This window comes from Gadus macrocephalus, chromosome 22 (assembly GCF_031168955.1).
Source record: "Gadus macrocephalus chromosome 22, ASM3116895v1".
NCBI lineage: Eukaryota > Metazoa > Chordata > Actinopteri > Gadiformes > Gadidae > Gadus > Gadus macrocephalus.
The window spans coordinates 15,059,294-15,070,444 of NC_082403.1; positions in this window are offsets into that span (position 1 = coordinate 15,059,294).

Consider the following 11,151-nt stretch of genomic DNA (forward strand, 5'->3'; position numbering starts at 1 on the left):
CAGTGCTCTGTTTCTACCTTGATTGTCATAACGTTATTCAGGGCTACTTAACTTGCGCTTACAGTTCTGCATGTTGATTCTTGTGTGAAATAGTATTTATTGTTACACTAGGCTCTATTGCTTGTAGCATCTCCTTTGTACGTCGCTTTGGACAAAAGCGTCTGCTAAATTACTTAATGTAAAAAAAACACCACAATAGGGATAGCACTACCGTATATTTATAACCTAGTTTCCTATGTACAGAGCCGCTTAAAAAAAACAAAAAAAAAACATGTGACGTCATCACCATCCGTTTCAAAATGCTGACCCCCCCGAAGCTGGAGTGATAATTCGAACACTGTCTGGGGGTACTCCCCCCCCCCCCCCCCCCCCCCAAAAAAAAAAAAATTGCGATTTGAATACCATGTCCTGCATTTCTACATACATTTAGGGACTAAGGTAACCAATACAAAATCCGGGAATTAATTAAGTTGGTCATCATGCTAAATTCTGCCAGAATAAATATGCATAATCAAAATGAATCAAACTTTTAATATAAAGAACATTTCTTTATTCATTCATCGTATGGACAGAGGTCAGTGAAAAAAAGATACTGATATAATAATTTTCCTAATTTAAAGGTGATCTAACATTATCAGGCCCTGAACACAGAGACACAATTGGCATGTTAACAAAATACAGAATCAGCGACCATGAACTGGAAATAGAAAGACTAGAAAGACCACTTTTTAAAACTGTGGAAACCAAGAGAGGAACATGTCTGTACCCACTGCCACCTGGGCATTGAAACAGAAATACATTTCCTGTGTTCATGTTCCAAATATAAACACATAAGAGAGAGGTATTTACAAAATGTTGAATACAATTTCCAGGATTCATGGCTTTAATAACAAAAAGCTTCCTTTTTTGTTTGGGGAAGATAAAAGTGTAAATGTCCGCTCCTGCCACAATGACAGGCAAAAAGAACGAGAGAAAGAGAGAGAGAGAGAGACAGACAAACAGAGAGAGAGACGTTGGGGGAGAGACAGAGGCACACATACACACACACACACACACACACACACACACACACACACACACACACACACACACACACACAGAGAGAGCATGCTGTTTTACAACCACTAATCATGGCTTTGCTTCCATGAGACGCTGTGCTATGACCAGAGCGCTGTGAAAAAGCTCTTTGATCAAGTGGATTTTGTCGTGAATGACTGAATTGAAAATGACAGATATCGAAGAATTATTTTTCCTTTTCTGTGGTATCTGCTCTTGTTGGTTTTGATTTTTCATTGGATGTATTTTATATCTCTTCCCCTTTAATGTGTGTCCTCTCCCTTTAGTCGTATTTAAAGATGAAGATGAAGTCAGGAGGTGCATGAATTATTCAAGGTGAATATTTCAGTGGCAGCGGCGGTCTGGAGACTCATTAGGTCTTCGTTTGGACTCTGTCGCTCTGTCCCCTATTTTTAGAAGTACCACAAATTCCCAAGTCTTCTTGGTATTATGAAGAGCTTTGTACCAATGATACAAGTTTATCGCTATCATAGTGACAACGCCATCAACCCTTAACATTATAGTGTCCTTGTTACGGTAAAATTACACATGTAGCAATGTAACAACCTGTATCACAGAATGTATGTCACAATGTTGGTCTAACCCTAACCCTAGTGAGGAACTGGTTTCTGCTGGTCCTGTCCTTTAGGCCCTAACCCCAACCACACTGCATAGATACATACTGTTGCATAGTTTTATTACTAGGGCTGGGCAAGCTGACATGTTAATTACGCGTTAACGCAATCTTGTTTTAACGCGATTAATACAAATTGAAATTGCATTAGCGCTCGTTCTCCTTTTCTTTTAACCGTCCAAGTGCTACTTCATGCAAGAGTTGTGTAATTATTGCAGATGGACCTCATATTTACAATTGGGAGATTAGGTTTGGTGATGTCGTCCAGCTCACAAAATGCTCTTGAAGTTAGAGATGCACCAATTCCGCCATAATCTGTCTACTTAGAATACAAAATATATATATTTACATTAGTCAATTATGGAGCTACAATTGAGGCTATTGAATTAAGGGTATGTTTGAAAGTGAAATTAGTTGTTTTTGAGAATTAACTAAAATAAATGTTCTCTCACACATAAATATACTATATATAAATAAACCAAAAAACATGTCTCAAACGATTGTTGACATCCTATGATGTCCAAGCATTTCTGCCTCTTTGTGCATTCCTCTGAATTACGGCATTAAGGACAGACTACAGTGGAGGCATAGTGATTAGCTTAATTAACGATAAGGGAGGCTGTGTCCAATTTAACTCTCAGATAAATTGCTTTTGGCAGAAGGCAGGGAGACTCAATCAGCGGTGCCTGCTGGAACCCAAGTAATGCGTAGAGGCAAGAGAATAGAAGACAGCCCCATGCTCTGAGTGACAGCTCCGGGGACTGACGTGACACTTCATTTGGTCATCTTTCGACTGGTTTGGACCTCACAGAAACCCGGAGCCGATCATAGAAGCACGATCAATACTGAGCCCAGACACTGCCCTGCCCTGACAAAACAAACCGTCTAGCCTCCTATGAATTGTTTTTAACTTTCAAAGATCCATCACTGTCACCTTTGATCGGATACAACGACAGCTAGGCTTTCCGAGGTGTTGTGTCATCTTGCCATCCGACATTCTCTCCATCTGCCAACTGTGGAGAGTTGTTCTTCTTTCTCTTCCGGACACAGCTATCTGAAGATCATCTGTGAAGGAAACGTCAGAGGGAAATCTACGTCAGTGTCAAAAGCACAAGCGCCGATAAGAGTCCCGTCTCTTCCTGTTATCTGTCCACATGCAGGCTGATAATGGTGACCAAATCCCCCACATGTGATCGTCATAACATGAAGTAGCACCAATATAATGATTGCTCCTTATGAGTTTGCCAATTGGTCAATTTCACAAAGTTGAACTAGTTATCTTAGCTAGCTAAATTAGCTAGCCTCAGGTATTAGGTTATTAAACGTCCGGTATCATTTTATCAAGCTGTTAACACTGTATATTCTGTAAGAAGAAACTTGTTTCTTTATTTATGTCCCACATGTAAATTTGTTTTACAATTGCGACAATTCATGTTTATAGCGAGGCGAGGTTCTCTTTATGGGCTCGTTTCTTTGTGGAACCCCTGGAAGAGTGAGCACCGTGTTTGGCAGGCTGCTACAAAAGGCTGGAGGCCGGTGTGCACCAGATATATGTTGTTAATATGTTGTTAAAAGATTGCTTTGACACATAGTTAGTGCTCTCTATTGGTCAGACAAGAACTGTGACTGCTCTAAACTGCTCCACACATTGGTACGGAACTTTTTAGTCAATTATTGACTGCTGATCTTTTTTACGTTTGTCAACAGTTTGTATATTTCCACTTTCTCATTAATGTTGAGTATGATTGCAATCAAGGTGAATTTTGAAAAAGAGAAAACTAAATGGTTTCCATGGCAACAAATATGGCGATGTAAGACAAGGTTTCCTTCTTTCCAGCCTCCTTCAGAATCACCAGAACGTGAGGAGGCAGGCTCAGGGGGTCAGTCCATATAAGGTCTGCTAGAAGAGCCGTGCCCTGGAGGGGAATGAGAGGTGAAACGTGTTGGGTTGGATATGGAGCTCCTGGTTCCTAGGCGGAGATCTGGTTGGTTTTCCTCAGCGTTGTGTTCCCATTACACAGACACGGTGACAATGTCACACACGGGCTATCCAATACAGACGCCCCTGCCGATTGATCCGCACTAAAGGTCTCTCTGTTACATTTATTCATGGGAATTCAAAATAAATAAAATATCCCCCAGACAGACGCTAAAACCCTCTTTAGTGTCTGCCTGACCTGTGACCTCTGTGTCTGCTGGGACGCGGCTGTGTTGCCCCTGAGATCATACGATCAATCGTCACCAATGAACCTTTGGACACCTATTTCTGGGTGCAAACTAAAGGTATGAAAAGATCTAACGCTGCCTCTTAACATCGGGTCAATGCCTTTAACAAAGAAGAAGAGCAACGGATTCTCTCTCTCAGACACCCAGAATGTGGATTGCTCATTCAATGGACAGATCGTATTTATCAAGACATCGGGAACAAAGGAACCGAGCTGAACATGCATGAATGACGATGGGCTCGGGGGAGAGCGTGCATATTCAAACAGTGGGATGGTATTAACCGTTTGGTTATCAGACACTGCTATCCTTTAGAACCAGAATTAAAATGCAGGCAGCATGGCAGACATCGACCGGTCTCAAACTCAGAACACAGCTCCTGGGGGCTTTGAGGAGACTAACAAATGCCGCCAGTTGTAATGGATTTAATTTCCTTAAATAATAACTGAGTTCTTTTAAAAAGTGTGCTTTAAAATATTGCACTGACGGGACGCCAGTGTTACATGATGAGGGCGAGGGAGAGAGGGAGAGAGGGAGAGAGAGAGAGAGGGAGAGCACTAGGGAGAGAAGGAGAGGGAGGAAGGAAGAGCGAGAGAAGGAGAGGGAGACGAGAAGAAGATCGAGAGGGAGAGAAAGAGAGGCAGAGCAAGAGAGGGAGACGGAGAGAAGGAGAGGGAGAGAGGCTGTCTTCTGCTCCACTGACAGCTACTGTCCTCCCTGCATGCTCTAAGTGAATTCATGCAGAAGGTAGTAAAGTGCCCTGTGTGAGGAACATCCTTTGTTTAAACCCTCCGGTTGAGTCTGAAGGTGATATTAACTGCCGTGTTGTCACTGGCGTCACCAGCAAACACACAAGCGGGACTTCCATTCAGCGGCCTGACTTCTATTGGACACCTGGTGTTGAGAGAGGCGTGTGTGTGTGCGAGGTTACAATTCCAGCGAGTTGAATTGGGGGCTAGGAGATGGGAGGGTGTTTGGCATGGCTGAACTCCCTGTCCACTCCATCACCAGGGTCACCATGTCCTGTCCCCCAGTGTGGATGTCAGAGCAGACGGTGTCATAATAATAATAATGATACATTTAATTTAGAGGCGCCTTTCAAGACACCCAAGGTTACCTTACAGAGCATATAGTCATCATTCATGGATGCCATCTCCTCAAAAGGTCAGATTCGACAGGTACTGTGCATGACCCCTTGGGGCTGTCCAATCAATCTCTTAGCTTGCTCTTTTGTTCCAGCCAGTAGCTAGATTAATTTGGTCAGGAACCGAAGACCCCACCATCCCCTAAAGACATGCTCCGTTCAGGGTTAGTCCCAGGTAAACAAGTGGTTTTGAAGGGAGGGTTTTCACTGTATTCTGCTGCCACTTTAGTGGTAGGATCCCTTGTGACACAAAAGCACTTAACGTAGGGGGTAGCATTTTTAGGTTTCTGAAACACTACTTTCATTTTTATCAGTGAGCATGTATTTGGGTAGCATCATGTCAATATCATACAGTGCACGTTAGCACATTAGCGTTGTGTTGATGATGCTATTTTTCATTTGTTTGTAATAGATTCATTTTAGAAAAGCAGTTTATATTACGTAAAAACGTTTCCTTTGTGCAGTACATGTAAACAAGATTGAAGGCACAATTTAACGTATAATTATAAAGTGACACAGGCACTGAACGTATCTTTACCAATATAGGGAAACAAGTTGGTTCAAAGAACATGACATAGTATGCAAAAAACAGGGAAACAGGGAGAGAGAAACAAATTAAATACTAATACAAACTACAAAATCCATATAACCGTGTTTTCTGATTACAGTTTAATGCATTTTTCACAATTTATCAGCTCTTGGTTTGAATGCTGAACAGACAATTTGACTGGAACTACTTAGCAGGTGTCCGTCTATCAGGAGTTAATGCACACCCTGCAGCCAATCAGAATCGTGTATTCCCGCAGACCGCGGTATAAAGAATAACAATCAGTGGAGGTGAAGAGCCGGGTGTTCTTAAGAGTCAGGTGATATGTGTGTGTGGGCGTGTGTGTGTGTGTGTGCGTGTGCGTGTGTCTGTGCGTGTGTGTGTGTGTAGCTGCAGGAGATGTAGCTGTAAGAGAGACGTGGCTGTAAGAGACCTAGAGATGACTCTGGGGGGGCCGCCAAACCCTTTGAAAATATTGAACGTTTTGTTGAATTGCTTTTGGAAGTTCTGCCCGGCGTTGGGGTCCTGCTTTGGGGATGGAGCTTCTGATGGAGTGTAATAATAACTGCATCCAACATAACAAAGCGATATCTTTGGTCTGGGCAAATGATGGATGGGAGAACCAATTCTAAGTGCAAGGAAAGCAGTTTAGATAACAATTTAAAATGGACAGACAGAAAGGAGACGGACGATAAGAGCTGCACAGCAGGGGAGATTTTTTCCTTTTCAGAATAATTTGTATTGAAGCTTGAGTTAATTTCCCACATGTTAAGAAGCCGTTGATCTTTAGGAAGGAGGAGCGCGAAGGAGTCCAGGTTAATGTGAGGGAGTGGCCCGCTCCACAGAGGAGAAGGAGTTCAGGTTAATGTGAGGGAGTGGCCCGCTCCACAGAGGAGAAGGAGTTCAGGTTAATGTGAGGGAGTGGCCCGCTCCACAGAGGAGAAGGAGTCCAGGTTAATGTGAGGGAGTGGCCCGCTCCACAGAGGAGAAGGAGTCCAGGTTAATGTGAGGGAGTGGCCCGCTCCACAGAGGAGAAGGAGTTCAGGTTAATGTGAGGGAGTGGCCCGCTCCACAGAGGAGAAGGAGTTCAGGTTAATGTGAGGGAGTGGCCCGCTCCACAGAGGAGAAGGAGTTCAGGTTAATGTGAGGGAGTGGCCCGCTCCACAGAGGAGAAGGAGTTCAGGTTAATGTGAGGGAGTGGCCCGCTCCACAGAGGAGAAGGAGTTCAGGTTAATGTGAGGGAGTGGCCCGCTCCACAGAGGAGAAGGAGTTCAGGTTAATGTGAGGGAGTGGCCCGCTCCACAGAGGAGAAGGAGTCCAGGTTAATGTGAGGGAGTGGCCCGCTCCACAGAGGAGAAGGAGTTCAGGTTAATGTGAGGGAGTGGCCCGCTCCACAGAGGAGAAGGAGTTCAGGTTCCTGAGGTGAGGGAGTGGCCCGCTCCACAGAGGAGAAGGAGTTCAGGTTCCTGAGGTGAGGGAGTGGCCCGCTCCACAGAGGAGAAGGAGTTCAGGTTCCTGAGGTGAGGGAGCTGTCCGCTCCCCAGAGGAGATTAGGAAGAATAATGCTTAGTTTGTGTCTTCATTCCTTTGAACATTTCATCTGTTTTTTCAGGGCAGTACACTAAGAAAGACCTAACACCTAAAGCTAGAGTAAGCTAGATTGTGATGAGTTTTGGGAACAGAGCGTTCAGAATTTAGTTCAACACAACGTGAGCGAGTTGCGGAATTCTTAGAGCACGGCGTTGTCGTGACGATGGCAGAATTAGCTTGATTGCGTACATTGAAATGGGACATATTCTAAGTCCCCACTGCTGAAAATTCTGAAATGTAAAATGTATTGCAGTGGACTGCTAAAAGAACTGGAAGCTGAAATCGAAAAAACTGACAAACGCTGAATAGCATTATCTGAAGAAGCAAAGTGCTGAAATACATTAATACAAAAGCTGAAAGCTAAACTGTAATACTGCCAAAGCTGGAAGATAGTAGTAGTATTGGTACTAGTTGTAGTAGTAGTAGTAGTAGTAGTAGTAGTAGTGGTAGTAATAATGATAGTAGTAGTAGTAGCTGAAGTAGTAGTAGTAGTAGCTGCTCATTTTCCTTAGTCTTATTAGTCTTATAGTCTTATTGGGAGGGAAAATAGCCCAATCCGGCCACGCTGCCTGAACGTTGTAAAAAGTAATCCAATTGAGCGAGAAAAAATCCCCAATCTGGCAACACTGCCTGCACGTCCTCACGCTCTAATCTCAGTGTAGATCAATGAGACCAACTGAAAACAAGCCGACATGGAATTTAAACTGTGGTTTTGAAAAAAGTATAAAGGTAATCGAAATTCTGTTTTTTCTCATTATTGAAGATACAAGTCACAAGTGTGTTGATTTGTTTAACCTTTGAACAAAGGTTAATTTTAAAATAGCGTCCAAGTTATGAAGTCTGAAGTAGCAAGTGTCAGTCAATGATATTGACTTTGATTGTACAAAATTTTAATTTTATATCTTAAAAAATCTGAAAAAAAATAGTTGAGCGCTGCATGCAGCACTCACCTAATAAGATGTTTCTGTTGACAAGATGCTTATAAGATTTGTGAACAAGTTAATTTCAGATATGCACTTAGTTCAAGTTTAAAGTGTGCATCCTCACTTCTGCAAGGATTTTTTTGGAACGAATCTTAAACTATTCAAAATAGCTGAAGGTGAAACAGACAAAGAGACACTCATTCACAAGGGAAGGTTTTGAATATTTATATCATGTTTTTAAGATTCTGTACTGCACCGAATATTAGAAAGAGGAATGAACGGATGGTGTCTTCATTCCTCTATTTCCTCTTTGTTTTTCATGGTCGGAAATGCTTTAACCAAGAAATTTGTTAGAGTGTTCCCTCTGGATTCATCACAAGGGCAAACCAAGGCTACCGGATTACGTTTTCAACTGGATTACTTTCTCTAGGTTTTTCCTACACTATTTTTGCTGCCCTGAGGAGCAAAAAGGAGTCAAAGAACGGGTTAACAGCGGAGGAATCTGGTTCTTTCTGACAAGGAGATTGATGTATAGAGCTCTCTGAACTGTTAATGGATGTATTAGGCTTCTAGTTTCCTCCAGGTTTGTATCTGGCTGATGAGTAGAGGAGGACGGAGACAGTAGACCTCAATGGCTTCGCCTTGTCTCCATATTGATAACAGCACTCCTAAATCTGGACAACGGGTTCCCGATGGGCTCAGCAGATAGCTCATTCAGACTGTAGAGTGAAACATGAACACATCAGGAGAAGTAGATTCAGCAGACACGTTGTTGAGCTGTGATATTCGCTTAGTCAGATCGGGGTCTATTTTTCTGAGCAGTTCACGGTTACAGATCTCTGTGTCACAGGAGTGAAAGAGTGGCTGAGAGTCCGCCCACACTGCTCGCTGATAGCAGTGATTACAGCGTCACACCCCCGGAGCGATGCCACGGCACCAGCCAGCCACCTGGGAGCATCTCATGGTCCAAAACAAATTAACTCTGCAGGAGACAACGTCCCCACAAAGTCCCCTACCTGTGGATCATGGCCGGGGACATGCAAACTTCAGGATTCACCACTCTAACAATTACATCCAGAGCATCCACTCTTATATTGAATGGCGTCATTCGGATGTATGACAAAATGTATGATGTAAAGCTGAATGAGTAGTTTCCAGTCATCAGTCAATATCTAGAATAACCCAGGGCTTGACACACACCTGCATTGAACAGGTGTGTGAACATTTTACAGAATGGAACATGTCCGCACGTTGAACAGATGGAGACAAAAACAAAAGGTTTCTATCAACTCACTTTGAGTTGGTAAAAAGAACCGAGCAGTGAACCAAAAGAAGTGAAAACATCATTGCATTAAAAACGGGATTTGCTCTTTAAAACAAATAAGCATGATGCTGTTGATGATAACAAATGCAGGGCCTGTGTATATATTGCTTTGTGATCAAATATTTTACCCAGTAAAAACCCTTTTATTCATGGTAATTATTAAATTGGACTATTTGCAGCATAATTCAAGGATAAAAGCTTCAGCCAGCCTGGGGATTGTTCCCTGTGTGTTCCAGCGGTCCGTCGGGAATGCTGCTTATTAATTTCTAAAAATAAGGTAAAAGTGAACAAAAAGTGAACATCTAACCCATCTTACCCTAAGGGTTAATACCCTGAAGGTAAGCCCTTAGTGTTAGGGTTGATGGAAGTGGTAGTGTAATGGCACAGGCAAACACCGGTAAGAACACAAAATGCACGAGATGAAGATTTGTGATAGAAAACAAGTGTCTTTACTTGACTACGTTTGGGTACCTGGGCAGTCAGGGGGATCAGGCTGACAAAGGCCTCAAGGACGAGACAAAGACGGGTTCATTGAAAACCTAGCAGTGATCCAAAACCGGGAAAACTAAACTGGAGAAGACTTAGCTGGAGTGCTTGACACCGGTACAGAGAAGAGCTGGCCAAAGAGGGAACCCACATACTACACTAGGAGGGAGGATAGCGAGGAACAGGGGGAACTAACCAGTGGAGGCTGGGGAATCACAGAGCAGGAAACACATGAGGCAGGAAGTGAAGTCTGCACGTGACAGGGCCAGAGGTCAACGGAGAGGTATAGGGGATGATAAAGGTCACTGATGTGGATGGTCAGTAATAGAGTGAGCTTATAGGATCACCCTACCTGCATTTCAAATGCCCATTTCCAGACACACTCCTGACATCCTGCTGAAGTGAAGGACGAGTCCGCTAAATTCTCACAATGTTTGCTCTATGAAAATATATAATGAAATAAAACGATCAGCACACCAGGCCAAGTACAGGTCAGGGACTTGTGCTTCTGTCACAGTACTACTGATGGAACAACAGAACCCCTTCACACACACACACACACACACTCACTCACTCACTCACTCACTCACTCACTCACTCACTCACTCACTCACTCACTCACTCACTCACTCACTCACTCACTCACTCACACAAACAGAAACACACACACACACCAGAACCGTCCACACATGCACACACACAAACAGAAACACATGCACACACACACACTCTCACTCACACAAACAGAAACACACACACCAGAACCGTCCACACATGCACACACACAAACAGAAACACATGCACACACAAACACACACACACCAGAACCCATCCACACAGTGACAAGATCCTTCCTCATCTGCATTTGCATGTTCTATTGAGAAGATCAGAGAATCTCTTTGTCTCACTCTCATTCTCTACTCCAGTACTATATGATATTATATTATTATAATATATGCTTGAAAAACAATATCAGAATCCGTATGGCGTTTGGGTCAAAGTTTATTTTAAGGTCAACATGATCAATGACCACCAAGGCTGGAGCCTCATTGATCCAAACAGCATTATCCCTGATGAAATGTCCAACCGCAATACGTCCTGGGGTTCTTAAAACAAACCTTATTTACAGCACTATGGCCAGACAGAGGACCTTAACAGTGTTTAAACATCCATGTCCATACAGCCAGCCAGACGGCTTGAGATGTGCTTCACCATCCATGTCTG